At 42.8% G+C, this 19,727-nt stretch overlaps 1 protein-coding gene across 3 annotated transcripts in view; it reads left to right on the forward strand.

The window, feature by feature from the left end:
- FOXO3 (forkhead box O3) overlaps positions 1 to 12,922 on the forward strand; it is a 158,241-nt gene extending 145,319 nt beyond the window's left edge. For 2 of the 3 annotated variants that reach the window (XR_006279902.1, XM_038394570.2), the window contains one exon: positions 7,936 to 12,922. The gene's annotated coding sequence lies outside the window, so the exon portion shown is untranslated. Of the gene's footprint in view, positions 1 to 3,240; positions 3,375 to 7,935 lie in introns of all 3 variants that reach the window. The other variant, XR_006279903.1, reaches the window with a different exon arrangement.
- Positions 12,923 to 19,727: the final 6,805 nt, after the last annotated feature.

Here is a 19,727-nt window from a genome sequence, read left to right on the forward strand (position 1 = left end):
TCCAGTGGACGAGAAGCTGGATATGAGTCAACAGTGTGCCCTTTTTGCCAAGAAGGCTAACGGCACTTTGGACTGTATAAGTAGGGGCATTGCCAGCAGATCAAGGGATATCGTTCCCCTCTATTCAACATTGGTGAGGTCTCATCTGGAGTACTGTGTCCAGTTTTGGGCCCCACACTACAAGAAGGATGTGGAAAAATTGGAAAGAGTCCAGCGGAGGGCAACAAAAATGATTAGGGGGCTGGAGTACATGACTTATGAGAAGAGGCTGAGGGAATTGGGATTGTTTAGTCTGCGGAAGAGAAGAATGAGGGGGAATTTGATAGCTGCTTTCAGCTAACTGAACGGGGGTTCCAAAGAGGATGGCTCTAGACTGTTCTCAGTGGTAGCAGATGACAGAACAAGGAGAAATGGTCTCAAGTTGCAGTGGGGGAGGTTTAGGTTGGATATTAGGAAAAATCTTTTTCACTAGGAGGGTGGTGAAACACTGGAATGAGTTACCTAGGGAGATAGGCCAGTCCTTGCTTACAGACAGCCCCCCAATCTGAAGCAAATACTCACCAGTAACCATATACCACACTACAGAACCACTAACCCAGGAACCTATCCTTGCAACAAAGCCCGTTGCCAACTCTGTCCACATATCTATTCAGGGGACACCATCATAGAGCCTAATCACATCAGCCACACTATCAGAGGCTCGTTCACCTGCGCATCTACCAATGTGATATATGCCATCATGTGCCAGCAATGCCCCTCTGCCATGTACATTGGTCAAACTGGACAGTCTCTACGTAAAAGAATAAATGGACACAAATCAGACGTCAAGAATTATAACATTCAAAAACCAGTTGGAGAACACTTCAATCTCTCCGGTCACTCGATTACAGACCTGAGGGTGGCTATCCTTCAACAAAAAAACTTCAAAACCAGACTCCAACGAGAGACTGCTGAATTGGAATTAATTTGCAAATTGGATACAATTAATTTAGGCTTGAGTAGAGACTGGGAATGGATGAGTCATTACACAAAGTAAACTATTTCCCCATGTTATTTCTCCCCCCCACCCCACCCCCCACTGTTCCTCAGATGTTCTTGTTAACTGCTGGAAATAGCCTACCTTGCTTGTCACCATGAAAGGTTTTCCTCCTCCCCCTCCCCCCCCCGCTGCTGGTGATGGCTCATCTTAAGTGATCACTCTCCTTACTGTGTGTATGATAAAACCCATTGTTTCATGTTCTCTGTGTGTGTATATAAATCTCCCCTCTGTATTTTCCACCAAATGAATCCAATGAAGTGAGCTGTAGCTCACGAAAGCTTATGCTCAAATAAATTTGTTAGTCTCTAAGGTGCCACAAGTACTCCTTTTCTTTTTGTGAATACAGACTAACGCGGCTGCTACTCTGAAACCTAGGGAGGTGGTGGAATCTCCTTCCTTGGAGGTTTTAAGGTCAGGTTTGACAAAGCCCTGGCTGGGATGATTTAGTTGGGGATTGGTCCTGCTTTGAGCAGGAGGTTGGACTAGATGACTTCCTGAGGTCCCTTCCACCCCTGAGATTCTATGATTCTTGATTTTTATTCAGTCAGGCAGACTGTCGTGTAGCAACCCTATGTCATCATAGAAGCCACAGCCACAAAAGTTGTCTTCTGTAGTAACTTCAAAATAACTAGCTGGTATTATTCATCATTGGAACTGTGAATATTAAGAACAGAATGTTAATCTGAAACCCAAAGAAAAGTATATCTGGAATAATTCAGAATAAAATATTACAGCTTTTCTCTGAATCTAACATCTTTCCAAAAGAATAGACAGTGAAATATATCACCAGTGAGAAAAATAACAAATATGCTCGACCGTTTTTCATTTTAAGAACAGTCCAATTATTTGTTTGCAGAGGAAAGAATTATCTGTAACTTGAATGAAGATGGTGCAAACTTTGAGCAACAGGTTTTGTGGTTTAGTGCTTGCCCTCTTTTCCCAAACTCCTTTAAAATTCAGCCTGTAGCCATTCAAACAGGCTGTTGCCCCGTGCATGTTTGTCCACCACAAAGAGATCTGAAATCAAAGATTAGTAAAACAAGCTACCTGTACTATCATATTTAATAAATGAGTTTCACAAAATGTCTGTGATTCCGTTGCCTTTCCATGCAGCGGTGAGACAAGCGCTTTTATTTTGTACATAGCTACACAATTCACAGTGATCACCAGAACAGTACGTAAATGCATCAGAATTCATGGGCATATGCCACTGAAGGTCAGGGCTTTGTTTCAGTGTCTCCCACCACCTCTTTCTCTGGGCAGATTACTTAACAAGAATTTATAGTAATGTTCTATCCCAGTTAGAAATACCCACAGAAGGTACTAATGTCTGTAATGGAGACCTATGAGTTGTGACATTTTCACAATAAAGGCACCTTAGTTAACCACATACATTAATTAGGAAGTTGTTTCTAGATTCCCTGTTCCAGTTCCAGGCAGTCCAATTCCAAGATCATAATTATTTCAGGGCCCTTAGAACTCAACTGTTACAAAGATTGTATTACTGATCATTCTGGTTACCCTATTGATAAACTCACATCCAGTTTCAGCAGGAGCACATTTGCTGTGCCTTGCACTTGGGGAACATCAGTGCGTCACCTTTCTATTCTGAAGAAGTTTCCAATGCAGCATAATGAACACCAGTGGGAACCAAAGGGGGAAAGCAGTCTGCATTAGGTAATGCTTTAGAGTTTCCCTCCTGATGCCTGAGTTGAGTTCAGGACTTGGGGGACTTAATTCCAATTTAACAGTGGTGGAATGATGTTATATAGTGGTAAATTAAATGTTATTGCATAGAGGGAAATCCCATCTCAAACAACCAAGTCACAAAGTATGCAAAGAGAAGTGGTTCATAACCTGTGGGGAGCAAGCTGGGGTGAATAAGACAGGAGGAGGAGGAGGGGGCAGAATGAAAGGACTGTACGTTTTCTGCCACACAGTCACTTGCAAGTTAAATACATTGAAAATACTGAAGCATTTGATTGATTGATTGATTGATTACCTTGTACCTTCACCTAGTGGAATTAACAGAGCCGTCATCTAGGATTCAAAATGTTAATTGCGTATTATAGAATAGAACATAGTCTTGAGCTATCTGTAATCAAAATGAATTTATAGTCAGTGATTTTAAAAATATGGACACTATTTGTTTAATATTGCATGCATGCACGTGCACACATACACATTCCCATTTGGTACAGGTTACACAACACTGTGGGAAAAAGTCCAGTGGCCCTTTTCGTTATTGTGGACTTCTTTGTGCAGAGGGCCAAAATCAGAGCTATCATTAGCAAAGCTGCTACATCTGCTTACACTGGTTCTGAATTTAGTGCAGGTGCGTGCATGTGTTTGCAGTACAGAGTTGTTGGTATTAACTCTGTAGTCAAGGGTGCACTGAGGTTTACACTTACAGTGAGACTAAAATCCCTCGGGTGTCGCACGTTGCTGGTTCAATTTAGTCTCCAAATTTGGCACAGAAACTCTTCAAGGATCACTGAATTTTCTGTTTGCATAGAAAACATTCAGATATGCTCCCTATGGGAAATTCTGCCAAAACCACGGAACTAGGGAGCCCACCTACCCATAGGAGCCAGAGAATTGACTGGGCTGGGGACAAGTGGGCAGGAGTCCAGGGAGTCAGCTAAGAGATCTGCTACTCAGGCCCACTACCTACTCACCTACATGGATTCCCCATTCCTGACACAAAACCCAGCCAATTTCTGACCTTCTCTTCAGCTGCCCTCTACCCGTGCCCTAACTCCATTTGACATTTTTCTGCATTGGTTACATCTGTTCACACTTCAGCTTTAATTATTCCTCTCACCTCTCACTGTCTCCATCAGTTATAAGGGAAATGGTGTGGATGGGACAGCTACTGGAGCCTCAATTGAAGATCGACCAACTTGTCTTCAGAGACTGTATCTCAGTAGCAAACTTCTGTGGTTCTCCAGATGGAGGTCCCACACTGACTGACCGGAAACAGACTGGAATGCCTGTTGAGGAAAGGCTTAGGACTTCCCAGGGATGCGGGGGGTGGGGTGAAAAGGAAAGAATGCCTATTGGTGCTTTAGGATATAGGAGGACACCTGTGGGCAGTGGAAAGGAGGTATTTACAGTTGAGTAGGAGAACTGATCAGCAGGGGGGTGGATGGAGTGTTGAATGATGTAACTGCTTATTTCCCTGTGTTTTAGTGGTGGGATATTGCAGTCTAGCCATCTTAACTCAAAGCTAACAAAGTTTATCATGGGCGAGTCTATGTATATGATAAACTGTAATGGAACAATGTTAAAGTCTATAGGTTACGAATTTAACCTACTTCTTTCTTTTTGTTAGTGACAGTCCAGACAGATGCTACCTTAGCTGCATGTTTCTCTTATTTAACACTGTCTCTTTGCTAAGCCTCATTCTAGCTATTCTTTATATTGCCCACTATATTGTTTGTAGTCTCAGAAGAGTATTTGATGGTGCAAATTACAAAAATTAGATATGTGATTGTCTATCCCTAGTATTTTCTTTTTTGTTCCTACTCTTTCTCAATACAATTTTGAAATAGTTTTTTTTAATGTAAATGCTGAATAACTTACTCAAGACCCGATTCAGTAGTATGCTTAAGTACATGCTTAACTTTTCAAGTATGAGAATAGTCCCTTTTGAAGTCAGTGGGACTTTTTACATATGCTTAAATGCTCTGCTAAATAGGGAACTTGATTTGATGCTGAGGAGTGAGTTTTTCTCCTATAATTAATTAGTAGTTTCTAAGGTGCCACAAGTACTCCTTTTCTATTTACAGAAGGTGATAGCTTCCAACCCCACCAGTACCAAGAAATTAATGAAAATGTGGGAGTATGAGACTGAAAAGGGTGTGTACTTACTGTACTATATAAATCACTGCCCAGATTATATTGTGAGTACTAGACCTGGCTCACTTTCATCAAATGACCTTTTGTGATGGCATCATCGAACATTTATTAAATGGAATCCCTGCTATCCAGCCAAATTACTGAATGGCAGACTTTAATTTACTCTTTAGAAATGAAAAAATCAATATGTTTATCCATGCAGAAATCCACTAATTCATCAAATATAGTCTATCTAAAAATACATTATTAAGGATGAAGCCAAATTTTGATTGAGTGAAACAATAATTCATCTGCTTTCCAAGGCATTCAGAATGAAGTTCTCCTGTAATGGTACATGGAGCAGCTGTCATTCTCTTGCTCCAGTAACCAAGAGGCAGAATTAAATTTCTGTCAGTCATTTGGTAGTATAGGAATAGGTCATTTTAGTAAAATGTTATTATAGAATCAGTGTCTGGCAACACAGCGGGTGGTGACTTCAGAATATTCTAGCAGCCAGAGATAGTCACTTGATGACAACATTCTAGTTCACTGGTTGATCTCCTTTGTTATTACGCACCCTGGAAATAAGGAACATAGCCAAATTAGATCAGATCAGTGGTCCATCTAGTCCATTCTCCTGCCTGATAGTGACCAAGACCAGATGTTTCAGAGGGGGAAAACATTTTCTTTTATCAGTTTTCATTTCGTTGCCTTTCAGTTTCATTAAATGTCCCATTGTTCTTTTATTACACAAAACACTATATAATTTGTGTTGGGTAAATTTTCAAAAGCATCTATGTGAAGTAGGAGCCTAAATCCCCTTTTCAAAAGTCAGCTAGGGCCAGATTTTTAAAAGTATTTAGTCCCCTAGAAATGCAGATAGGCATCTTTGTGCTTTTGAAAATCCCACTGCATAGTTATGTGCCTAAATACCTTTCAAAATCTGTCCCTGAGTGGCTTTGAAAATTGTCCCCTTAGTCTTTACCAGTCATAATTTTATATATCTCTATCACATCCCTTTACTCATAAGTGGGAAGCTGATGAGGACGATCTCATCACAGTCGCCTCCAGCACCTGACAATACAGCTTCAACCTGCCTGTGTTACACAAACTTATTTGTAACTTTTTGTTATCTTTTCTTATCCATACTTACTAGACTCTTATTTCCATGTTAACTCTCCTCTCCCATCAGTACAGGGTTAGTGTTAGTACAAACAGGTCTTTTCTAGCTTTTTAGTTACTTTGGCTTTTCTTCTTCTCACAAACATGATTACTCTGCAATTTCTTACAGATAGAGTAACCATAACTGAACACAGTACAGTAGGTGATGGCATAACATACATTAATATAATGGCATTAGAACATTTTCTATATTATTTTCTATTTCATTCTTTATATATCCTAACTTTTTATTTCCTTTTTTTGACCACAGCTGCACGCTGAGTAGAGGTTTTCATTGAGCTCTTCACAATGACATACAGGTCTTTTCCAGTAATTAATTTAGGATCCATCAGTGTAATTTATGCTTGGGGATTAGTCCTGCATATACAGTATAGCAGCTCCAGCATTGGGGGAATGTAGAGGTGAGCGTTATGCTACCTTGCACACCCCGACTTGTTCTGTGTGCTCCTCAGCTGTAGCTGAGGATGTGGCCCTTAATGTTTTTGATTATCACTGAATTTGTAGGGGCTTACCTGTTGGTCTATTGGTGGCATGTTGTGCCATGTGGAAGGTCTGAGTTCAGGGCTTAAGCGTTTAGTTCATTGCTCCTTCCACCAGCAGAGGCCAGAAGTACAGAGGAAGCAGCATCCTCAATCCCAGGGAGGAAGGGAGCAACTTGTGTTTCTCTTTGGCAGCATCGTCTAGCTCAGTGGTTCTCAAACTTTTTTTTTCCGCAGATCACTTGAAAATTGCTGAGGATCTTGGCGGACCACTTAATGATCTTTCCAAATGTTGTTCGTACCATTAGCTAACTATTATAAAGTGCTTTGATAAAAGCACTATATATAAAAAAAACTTAATAATAATTGTTTTTTGTTCTACAAATAAAAGCACACAACTTGTATTTTAATATCAGTAGTCTTACCTTTCTAATGCGATGGATGTGCTCTCTCTCCCCACCGCCACGGCACCCACAGAGCTGAGGCTGGGAAGGAGGGCCATCTCTCCCTGGCAGCCGCAACCCTGGAGCTGGGAAAAGTTGCTTCTTTCTCTGGCTGCCGCAGCCCTGCACATCCCAAATTCCCCCCACCCCCTCTTCTCTCCCCACTATCCCCTCCACCCTATCTCCTATTCCCCCCAAGCCACCACTTCACCTTACATGTGTGTCTTCTCCACACCTGCACGGCTCCACTAACTAGACAAGTGGCCCTTCATTCTCTCGTGTGTGGCCACCCAGGCACGCACCTTTGAGGGAACTATCTGCAGACCACCTGAATGGAGCTCGCGGGCCACAGTTTGAGAACCTCTGCTCTAGCTGATGCCTGTAGTGGTATTTACTGTCTGACTCAGACAGAAGTTGTGTCCAGCCATCTGGTGATGTTGGGAAGGCCCATAAGGGATGGTAGAGAGGAATGGGTAGAGAGTCTGGTGGATCCTTCTACCAACCATCTGGAAATATATTGCATTTGTAGAAGCTTTATTAGCTTTCCTGCAGTGTGTCTGTAGCCATGTTGGTCCCAGGATGGTAGCAAGGTCAAGTGGGTGAGGTAATCTCTTTTATTGGACCAACTTCTGCTGGTGAAATACCTCACTCTCCTTGTCCCCTGATTAGGTTTCTGTCATTCAGACTTGATCCGTAGTGTTCTTTAATTAGGAGGGTTGGTTTAGTTTTTGGGAGACGCTAAACCTCTAAACAATTTCACATTAATCCTTCCATGCCAGAAGCCAGCATTTGCTTGATGCTTAGGGTTGTTATACAGTGTACCATGTTTCCGGCAGGAGAGCTCTGAGCTTGCTGGTTCCAAACGGTTAATGTTTTCTGTTGATTTCAGGTGGGTTATTTTTTATACCTAATAATCTTGTTTTCTTTTCTTTTGTTCCTTCTTCCTCTCCAGGCCCTTAAACTGACATGAGACCTAAAGAGAGAACCCTTTGCCAAATCTGCTGTCAGCAAGTGGACAGTGATACCGTTTACAGCTTATGATCTTTGTGAGCCCTGCATTACTTTCCTAATGAAGCAGAGACTGTTAATGGCCCCTTACCCAAGCGAAGAGCCTCCTTTTTCGGAATTGAACTCGTTCTAAAGTATGCAAAATCTTCCTTTTATGGGATGGTCAAGCACCAACTGTGGAGACAATGTTCAGCACCATCCTGTTGAGAACACACTGTGTAGCCTTTACAGTAGTTATTTGTCAATGAGTATGTGGTGTTTCAATATATTAATGGTTTATGGGTTATTTTACGTTGGCTTCTATTTTGGGGGGGGTTCCCATCTCACCCCTCTAACCTTCAGTTTGTTTTGTTTTTTAAAGATGTTTTAACCATTTTCTCTTTCTCTCCTGGTGCATCTGAAATACAGTGTGTGCACAATGAAAGGCTATACTAATTACCATTACCCAACATAGCTTCAGACATCAGCACTGAGTATGTAGCATTCATTACACCAAGCAACTGACTGAAGTCCAGAGAGAGGTGGCTTGTGGGTTTTGTTTGTTGTCTTTTTTTTCAAACCTTTTCTTCAATTTAATGGTACATACCTTGTTTTTCATAAACAGCAAACCACAGCTGATTACATAATAAGAGAAACTAGCAAGGTTGCTAGTCCTGTCCAGTGTTTGTAAGGACTGAGAGAGGGTTCCATTTCATCGTATTTACTGATTCAGCACCTGATTTGATTTGATCTGATCAATCTCACCTATTGCATTATGTTAGCAGAGCTGCCCTGATGATTGCAGTGAATAGAATTAGTCTGCCTCAGCAGTTTGGAAACTGGTTGATCTTAAAACAAGTAATAAGATAAGCTGTCCATCCATTACCAAACAAGTTGAATGTAACCACTTGTGAGGATATGGTTTAAAAAGAAGAGGGAAGTAAAATATATGACATTGCAGAAAAGATAACTTACAGTACATGCATCAACAGTGACTTACAGTAGAGTCATCAGAAGTTCAAATGCAGATCACTGCAGGGTAAATTACTACATCAGTGATTTTTTTACATACATATCCTTGATAATTTTTTCCTTCTCACTATGCGTAATCCAATCTGAAAGAAGCTGTAGAAGGAAAGGCAAGAAAGTAATGCTATACAAACATCTTTTCATATAAGCTTAAATTGTAATTGGATAAATGACACTGAAAGACAAGGCAGTTTTATATGTTTTGCTTATATGGGTTTTCTTTTGTAAAATGAATAACAATGAATGAATAATAATGAATAAAAGGTATGGTGCTGCTGTATAGATTCTCTCTATAATCTGGAAAGCTTGATTACTTTTTATTACTATTTTTTTGTGGGGGGAGGAAACAAGAGGAGGAAACACCAATGGTACATAAGAACTTGGTATGAAGACGCTCTGAATAGGAGAGTGTATACATACTTCTCCAAAGTGATATATGAAGACTTTTTTCTTTGCATAAAAGCATTATGCATATAAATATATAAATATATTTTATTATGTACAGAAATGGATCATTATGCATGGATGTTACGAAAACAAACTAGCATTTTAACCCAAAGTTTCAGTGCATGAGTTCCCACTGACACATGTACCATGCAATGTGGAGTGACTCCCTTTCTCTGCCACCACCACACATGCACGCATACACACACACAAACTCATACACATACATTTGTGGGCCCCATCTTGCTCCTTACTTTCCAGTTTCCTGAAGTAATATTGGTGAAATAACAGCTCCTAGTGTGATGGAAATTTTGTTTTGTATTGTAACCTCCTCATGCTTGTGCTCTTCTATTTTATAGATGAACCTGTTGATTTCATCCTGCCCTTTACTGAATATGTAAACTCTGTGCAGTTGTGATTATAGTAGACCCGTAGCATATCAAGCAGCTAAGAGTTTATCATTTTCATTAAGTGAAACAACATTTTTTTAATTAAGGTGGTCTATTTATCAATGGCAGGGACTAGTTTATTATTTTTTCTTTATCATCAGAATTAGTTGATGATGCACATTACTGATCTCCCCAGTTGAGGCGATATTTCGGGTAACCAGCTACCCAGTATGACAGTGGTGTACAGCAGTCATCTGTTTTAGGGGTCAGTTCACTTACAGGAGTCCAGATGCAGGCACCTTTTACCAAAGTTAGTAAAGAGCTTTACTGCAAGCCTTCACTGTACTCGGTGTGTATAACAGTATCTGTCAGGTTTTTGGTACATCATTAAATGTGAATTAAACTGAGGGTGTTTTTCTTTCTTTGTCTTCTGTGGTATTGTGCTTGCTAATTGAAACTTTTTAATCTTAAAGTCTCACTCTCTGATTAATAGGAGGGCTGTGCACAAGTACTCTGGTACAAAACAGGCTTTGTGTTTATTTCTGGTGTGACATTTTGTTGAACTATCTATTGTCCACTGGAGGATGGAATACATCGTAGCACTGTCATAGAGCAAGCAGCAGATTCTCCCTTTCACGCGGTCTAATTTAAGGCAGGTTACAAATACATAGGTAGTACAGGATTCTGGTACTGTATCTACCTACCATATATATCTACTGACTGCACCTTTTTTATTTGGATTTCTTGGAGAAATATTGGACCAACCTGTCTGCTCATGTAACTTAAATGGCATAGTGCCAACAGAAATTTGGCCCACTTTATAGAGTAGAATAACAAAACATATTGGGCCAAATTCTGCTCTCAGTTACGATGATGTAAATCTGGAATAACTGATGGTAGTGAGTTACTCCAGATTTACAGTACTGTCTCTCCCTGATGCACAACCCGAGCACCCAGTCTCTGCTCTAGGGATCTTCTTGGGAGCAGGAACAAGGAATCCTCCTCTCCAGGCCACTCCATAGCTGGTACTCCAGCATCAGAGCAGGAATAGCCTTAGCACTGCCTTGCCTGTGTGCCCCTCCGCAGCGGGAAATGGCCATCAGATCCATGTAGCAGCAGATCCACCAACTGTGCCCCATTCCCAAATCCCTTCTGGGCAGTACATACTGAGGTGAGCTCCATGTCTTCAGATATTCAACTCCTGCAGGCTCACACTGCAGCAGAACTGCCCCTTTTCTTCCACTACAGGCAGAACCTGCTTGTACCCATTTTGGAGGACAGGATTTATGCCAGTGACCAGGATTTGCCCCATCGTTCACAGTTGCACACAAGGAGATATGGCCCAATGCTGCAGTCTTTAATCAGATGAAATCTCCCATTAAATGGGCTTGCCTGCATAAGGACTGCCGATCGTGTTGTTAGAGTCCTTTGTTAACACCGACAAAGTTCTGTTTTGACGTCATGACTACGGCGACAAAGACGAGTAATTTTATTTTTTCTTGGTACGGAACTAATATGTCTAATGGAAGGGAAAGACTGCTTGTTTGAACAAACTGGGCTAAACTTTGTTACTGCAGTGTTAATGCAGCGTGACTCCCATGAGATCAGTGGAGTTACGTCAGATTTGCAAAATATGGTCCACTTTTTTTTAGAAAATGAAGAAATACCAGTTGGTTCAGAGACATCCAATCAATGTCAGAGAAGTTATAGAACCTTTCAAACAAAATCAAAATCAAAGCACAAGCAAATAAGGGGCCCAATCCTGCTCCCACTGAAGTTAATGAGAAAACTCTCATTGGCTTCCACAGTGCAGTTTTGGCCTCCTAGTGTTAGGGGAAAAAGCCTGCACTACCTGGGGAGGGATGGACTAGAAAAACGAAGAGGTTTTTTCTCTCTCTAATTTTGGCGGCCAACATTTTCAAACGTAAATATGTGAAGTTAAGCACCTTCGGCTGGAATTTTCAGAGGCATAAGGGAGTTAGGTGCTCTGCTTTCATTGTTTTTCAGTGGGAGTAGGGTGCCTCATTCCTTGAGATCCCTTGGAAAATCCCAGGCCTAAATGTATATTTAGGCACATAAAAAGGGCCCCAATTTTCAGAGGTGCAGAATAGTCACATCTTTTAGAGAATCCAACGACAGCCACGGGGACTGAGCACCTTTGCAAATCAGATCACTTATTTAGGTGCCAAAGTATGGATTCAGGAACCCCATTTTTGAAACTTTGGCCTTTGTTCCAGGAATATTTTCGAGCATTAACACCCCTCCTCCCCCCAAAAAAATCGTGCCCAACAGATAAAGTCTCAGAACACATGCACAGGTTATTGTTTAAATTTTGAGTTTTAAAACATTCTAAAAAGGGTAGTGCTTATGCAGTTTAGACAAGTCTGCTTTTATTTAATTTTCTTTGTGAAATATCTTCTCATATGAATAGCTAGTTAATAGGCCACTACCTAACTCCAGAAAAATTTGTACTACTGCTTTACAAAGCTAAATGTTAGGACATATATTGCTCTAAAATTATGTCATTGATTGGCAATCAGTTTCCTATCATTGTTTTAGTACATTATGTACACTGGAAATGCCAACACATGTGCAGGAGGACCAGATGCATTTTGTTAATATGGGGAGGGGGAATGATTGTACGTTTTGGCTTCACATGTTAAACTTTTTTTAAAAAAAAAAGTTGCATGATTGGAAAATAACATGTATACAGTATCTGTACAACTGTTTTATCTGTTTTTGTTTCACCATGTCAAGCCATATAAATTGGAAAAATATTAAATCCGCAGCCTTTATGCATGGCTGTCTTTACATATTGAAGAATTAATTTGGGCTTTCTTGCACTTTCATGTTGCATTCTTACTGAGGATTTTGTAAATTAGTTGCTGCCCTGGATGAGTATACTACCTTACTACATAAAGATTGGAAACACGTTTGATTTTAAAATCTTCCCCTTTCCAAATGAAGTAGAGATGCAGTGCTTACTCCACTTGGTGTTAGTAGATATTGCCTTGTGTATTCCATTTTCAATTGTAATCTAGTTTGTAAAAGAGATGGTGCCGCATGTAAATAAAGCATAATGGATCTCTACATTGAATGTGCAGCTTTGTTTTTGTCATTCTATTTTATTACATTTCAGACATTTAAACCTAGAAATCTGGAGGGAAAAAATAACTTATAAATTTAACTAAATACAGTTGGGTTTTGTTTGGTGGAGGGAGGGGAAAAGGGGGGGCTCATCAAAGCCCATTGATGTCAATTGGAATGCTTATTTACATAGCCTTCATTGGACCAAGCCTATACTGAAGAAATTATTTAGTCCAAGTTTGAGACATTAAGAACGATAGGGCAGGGCATTCTCAGTAGCAATCCCTTGACTCGGGACTATTCATTCCCATGAAAAATGCAGCTAAACCCAAAACCAGGCACATTTATAAAGTTTCTTATTCCAGGCTCTGGGGTCCCTGGGTTCTAATATATATAAAACTAAATCCTGATTTCTGCACCAAAAAAAGTAGCCAAACTTGATGTAGGAGTATTGCACAGAGATTAGGGAGAAATGGCAGCAAAGCTATCCTGTGGCCACCACTGCAGTCCTGAGGCTGCAGTTCATACTGTTCATATGCCCTCTCTCTCTCTCCAAGGATCAGTATCCGGTATATCAGCTAAACAACAAATCCACTGACCCTATCCCCTCTCCTCCCTGGCATGCCCTCCTTCCCACCCCCGCACCCTGATTGCCTTTCAGAAACAGATATCCCAAAGTCTATACCTCCCTCATGTCCTGCAGAGCAAAAGTAGATTGGTTCCACTGTACCTTGAGCCCCCTGTAGGCATGGAGGAAATACTCCATGCCTGAGAAATATCAGGTATAAATAAGAGGTGTGAATACTGGAAGCAGAGATCTGCATGGGCCTAATTTTTAGGCCTGACCTGGACCCAAGCCCACCCAACCTGAGCCTGACCCTCCACCACCCCCACAATCCTGAGGCAGTGCAGCCTCTCCTGCCGGTGGAGTTGGTGCAGCAGCAGCTGCATGCCCTGTTCCTGCCAGCCACCAGCCACTGCTGTGCTGTGTGCACATTGTGGAATGAGAGACACTGTGACTCCTCGGCACACTTGCTCCACAGTGCACACAGCACAGTGAGGTGGCAGCAGCCAGCAGGAGCTGGGCACACAGCTGCCATCATGCCGACCCCATGTGCAGGAGGAGGAAAGCTGACCCGAGCCCAAGTGGGTCCAGTTGTTTTACCACCCAACCTTGACACTTGTAGTCAGCTCCTGTCAATTTTGGGTCAGGTGGCAGGGCTCTAATTAGACGTGTATTCATAAAATATGTTGCAGAGTTATGGAGTTTTGAGGATATGTATAGCCCAGTTGTGAATGTGCTAACTCTGCTGATAAAATCATAGGATCCTAGAAATGTAGGGCTGGAAGGGACCTCAAAAAGTCATCAAGTCCAGCCGCCTGCAGTGAGCCTGGCCCAAGGAGACCATCCCTGTCAGCTGTTTGTCCAACCGTTCTTAAAAACTGTCACTGATGGGGATTTTACAACCTCCCTTGATAACCTATTCCAGGGCTTGATTACCCTTATAGTTAGAAAGTTTTCCTTAATATCTAAACTAAATCTCCCTTCAGGCAGATTAAGCCCATTACTTCTTATCCTACCTTCAGTGGACATGGAGAACAATTGACAATCCTCTGTATAACAGCCCTTAACATATTTGAAGACTGTTACCAGGTTCTCCCAGCAGGCTTCTTTTCTCAAGACTAAACCTGCCCTGTTTTTAACCTTTCCTGATAGGTCAAGTTTTCTAAACCTTTCATAAGTTTTGTTGCTCTCCTATGGACTCCCTCCAGTTTGTCCACATCTTTCCCAAGTGTGGTGCCCAGAATTGGATGCAGTACTCCAGCTGAGGCCTCACCAGTGCCAAACAGAGGGACAGTTGCTTCCTGTATTATAAATACAACACTCATGTTGCTACATCCCAGAATATTTGCTTTTTTTTTTTTGTAACTTCATCACATTATTGGCTCAGATTTAATTTGTGATCCACTGTAACCCCCCCCGATCCTTTTTATCAATACTACTACCTAGCCAGTTATTCCACATTTTGTAACAGTGCTTTTGATTTTTCCTTCCTAAGTGAAGTACTTTGCAATTGTCTTTAGTGAATTTCAGTTTGATGAATTCAGACCAATTATTCAATTTGTCAGAGTTATTTTGAATTCGAATCCGGCCCTCCAAAGTGCTTGCAACCCCTCTCAGCTTGGTATCATCCACAAATTTTATAAGCACACTCTCCACTCCATTATCCAAGTCATTAATGAAAATATTGAATAGTACCGGTCCAGACCCAAGGCGGACCCCTATGGGACCCCACTAGATACTTCCTCCCAGTTTGACTTTGAGCCATTGATAATTACTGTTTGAGAACTGTTCAATCAGTTGTGCACCCACCTTATAGTAATTCCATCTAGAAAACATTTCTCTAGTTTACTTACAAGAAGGTTATATGAGACTTGTCAAAGACCCTACTAAACTCAAGATATATCAGGTCTACAGCTTCCCGCCATCCAGTAGGCCAGGAACCCAGTCAAAGAAGGAAATTAAGTTGGTTTGGCATGATTTGCTCTTGACAAATCCATGCTGGGTATTTCTTATAACTCTGTTATTCTCTAGGTACTTACAAATTGATTGTTTAATAATTTGTTTCAGTATCTTTCCAGGTATTGAAGTTAGGCTGACTGATCTGTAATTCCCTGGGGCCTTCCTTTTCCCCCTTTTTAAAAATATGTACTATGATTACCGTTCTCCGGTCCTCCACGTGTTCTCAAAGATAATTGCTAATGGTTCTGACATTGCTTCAGCTAGCTTTTAAGTACCCTAGGATGAATTTCATCAGGCCCTGCAGACTTGAATACATCTAACTTATCTAAATAGTCTTTAACCTGTTCTTTCCCTATTTTGGCCTGTGTTCCTTCCACCTTGTTGTTAACATTAATTGTGTTACAATTTACCTTTGTAGTGAAGACTGAAGCAAAATATGCCTTAGACACCTCAGCCTTCTTGATGTCATCTTTTATTAGCTCTCCTTCCCCACTAAGTAGAGGGCCTACACTTTTCTTCATCTTTCTCTTGCTCCTAATGTATTTACAGAACCTCTTTTTACTGCCTTTTATGTCCCTCGCTATGTCTAACACATTTTGTACTTTAGCCTTTCTGATTTTGCCTCTATGCCTGTTCTGTCCTTTTGTATTCCCTCCTAGCAATTTGTCCACATTTTCACTTTTTGTAGGATTCCCTTTTGACTTTTAGATCATTAAAGAGCTCCTGATAGGAAGGATAATAAGAGACAAATATGGCTCTATCTTTCCTTTGCCTGGGATAGTTTACCATTGTACCTTTAATATTGTCTTTTTGTGAACTGCCAGCTTACCTGAACTCCTTTATCCCTTAGATTTTCTTCCCATGGGACTTTACCTAACAGTTATCTGAGTGCGTTAAAGTCTGCTTTTTAAAAGCTGCCCATGCCCAACGTTAATGCTGCCTCTAAAGGGGATTAAGAGTGGATATATGGTTCTAGGCCTCCCGCTAGGAGGGAATTCAGAGGTGCTCAAAGGCCAGATCCAAGTCACGACCAGAGAGGCAGCAGGCATTGAGCATACAGCCATTTGATTGCAGCTCTGACCTCTCTGTACTCCTGTTACTACCTGTGTCATAGCTGATTGCTGCTCTGCTCCAAACAGGCTGCCTTCCAGGTGCTGATTGCCTGTTGGTAACAGCTGGAGGAAGCGAGGGCTGCTCAGGAAGAAGCTTAGAAGTAGGAGATACAGGGAATGGATGCCTTTCCTCACTCAGGTCATGCCATAGTGACACAAGCAAAGGGGGAGGGGCACAAATACAGCAGGGTGATTCATTCTAGCAGACACATGCTCTTCCACAGAAGTCCTTTGTCTGGGGCAACATATACTTTCTTACCAGCTCTACCTCATTACCTAAAGGAAATTTCTAGAACCAAGGATTCTGAAGGGAAGAAGCCAGCACAAAAGTAAGGTGGGGGGAAAGCAGGCATCCTGCTCAGAATTGGTGAGGAGATATGGAAGGCTGTTTCCACCCTGGAGGTTGGGAGTGGACCAAAGTTTTTGTGGAATCCGCAATGCTGATGTAGCTAGGCTTTATGTTTTTCAAGATGTTGGAGATCCATGGTAGAGCCTCCAGCCTCAGGGTCTCACCCACCTGTGGAAAAGGTCTTATGCCCAGACTAGCTTGCCAGTTCTCACACAGTGATTCTTCCCTTAGGTTATAATTGGAGGAACCGGGCACAATAGCAGTTAAGAACTAGGAGGCCATACACACTGGGATGGTAAAAGAAGAACATGGGATATGTGTGTGTAACCCAGTTTTTAACTAACAAACAAAACTTGATGATAGAAACCAAAATGATAAATACAGAGAACAAAATGAGAACTGGTGGGAGAGAGGGATAGGAAAGAAACGCCTTCCTCTGTCTGCAGCATATGTGTGCAGGTCACTTGTCCGGATTGTCAGGGTATATCTCACTTAAGCAATTCCCTGCCATTGCAGGGGGTCTTGAGCTCTGGTGCACTTTGGTTCTTGCTATTCTCGGCTAGTAGTCTAGTCTCCTGTGGGCTGTAATGCCTTGGTGTCATTTCAGTTCCTGGGTTAGGGTGCATGTGCTGGTGGTGTTGGTGGCCTTATACAGGAGGTCAGATGAGATGATTTAGTGGTCACTTCTGACCTTAAACTCCATGACTCAGCTTTAGTTTACAGAGCAAGCAGGAGAAGACTTTGTTTAGAAAAATGGCTTCCAGTAGTGGGACTGAATACGCCAAGAGATTGCTATCATCACCATTTACTTACAGTGCCCCAAAGTGTCTGCAGTGCTTTAAACGAATAAATAAAAAGATATTGTCCAAGCCCCAAATTGCTTACAGCCTCCATTCAGACAGGACACGAGTGAGACCAAACATACTGCAGGGGAGAGGGGAGCTCAAGAGTAAAATCATGTGGTCACTTAGGTTTGTTCTGTGATTATCTAAGAGCACCCCCATGCACATCCCAGCCATGCTGGGGTAAGCCTATTGACCAGGGTCAGGAGCAGTGTTAGCTGGGCAAGTTTCAGGTCTGCTGTCTATCAAACCAGACAAAAGCAGAGCCTGGGGGTAGGCTGCATGACACTAGAAGTAGCACCGTTCACCTGCCAGTCACAGGGTCAGTGACCCTGGAGCTTCAGGAACAGGGGAAGGAAAAGAGGCTGAGCACAACAAACAAACAGTAGTGCCAGTCAGAAGGGAGCAGGGTGGGCCTAGATATCATCAGCCAGACAAGTAATGTCTTCGGAGAAGGCAGTGAGATCAGGGGAAAGTAAACTTCTGAGGGTGCCTCAGTGAGCCCCACTATGAATGAGTTGTCTGTTAGAGCCCTTGGGTGATTGTGGAGGGAGGAAATAGTTTGGGGCTTTGCATGTTTAGTGTTCCAGCCAAGCCAGAGTGGGCTGTATAAAAGCTCCTAGAGCCTTGCAAATTTAGCAACTGCTGCAGGATGAGACAACCTCAGCCTTGGCACCCAGCTGCCCATCACTGGGTCGTGGGGCTCAGCCAGACCAGCCAGCACCGCCAGGGCCCCAACTTGGACAGGGGCAGTGGTGCCAATGGGCACCATGGCCACAGATGCCTACCCAGATGGGAACTTGTTCGGTAGCTGCACCTAACTCTCTGGTGGTGGAATCAGTAAATCACTGGGAACGACAGGGCCAGCCCGCGCCCACCACCAAAAACAAAGACTCCAGGAGACTGGACTCCTTTGGTAGAAAGGTTTATTCCTTGGCAAGTTTCCAGCTCAGAGTGGCCAATCACCAGGCCCTACTGAGCCGACATGACTTTAACTTATAGGGGTCTCTGCCAAAGTTTGAACCACTCCTCCCAGAATAGGAAAGGAAGGACTTCAAGGCTCTGGTGGAGGAACGGGTGGTGGCAGCCGCAAAAGCAACCCTCCAAGCAGCATCCAACGCAGACGATACAGCAGCCTGTTCGATGGCTTCCGCCATATCCATGCGCAGAGCGTCGTGGCTCCTCCTGTCTGGGCTGTCGGTGGAGGTCCAGTCCGTCATGCAGGACCTGCCATTTGACGGAAAAGCATTGTTTGCAGATCAGACGGATGTCCGCTTGCACGGGATGAAGGATTCCCGTATCACCCTGCAAACCTTGGGACTCTACATGCCTCCAGCTAAGGACAAGGCCAAGCCGCAAACATCGGCTCAACCTGCACGGAGCAGATATGAGCTGCCATATAAGAGGCCGAGAGACCAGAAGCGTCGGTCTCAGTGTCAGTCCAGCTCTTCCCCACAGCCCGGGCCCTTCAAGGGCAAGAAGCAGGGAAAGAGGTGGTTTTGACTATCTGCACGGGGGTACCAAGGCAGTTGCCAAGGAGACCCCCCTATTAATAAAGTTGGGGTTCTGCAATGCTTGTCTGCTTTCTGCATGGAGTGGTCCCGTATAACATTGGATCAATGGGTCCTCAACACCATCTCCAGGGGCTACACTTTGCAGTTCAACTCACCCCCGCCGAACCACCCCCCCTCACCAATGGGCTTGGGGGACCCGGAACATGCCCACCCTCCTAGAGCAGGAGGTGGAATGGCTAATGCACCTTGGGGCAGTGGAAAGAGTACCAGTAGAATTCCAGGGAAAGGATTTTTACTCCCGGTATTTCCTGATCCCCAAGGCAAAAGGGGGTCTCAGGCCCATCCTGGACCTGCCGGATCTCAACCGCTTCCTGGTCCGTTCCAAGTTCCGCATGATGTCCCTGGCCTCTATTATCCCCTCCCTGGACATGGGAGACTGGTACGCGGCCCTGGACCTTCAGGACGTG

Source organism: Dermochelys coriacea, chromosome 3 (assembly GCF_009764565.3).
Source record: "Dermochelys coriacea isolate rDerCor1 chromosome 3, rDerCor1.pri.v4, whole genome shotgun sequence".
NCBI lineage: Eukaryota > Metazoa > Chordata > Testudines > Dermochelyidae > Dermochelys > Dermochelys coriacea.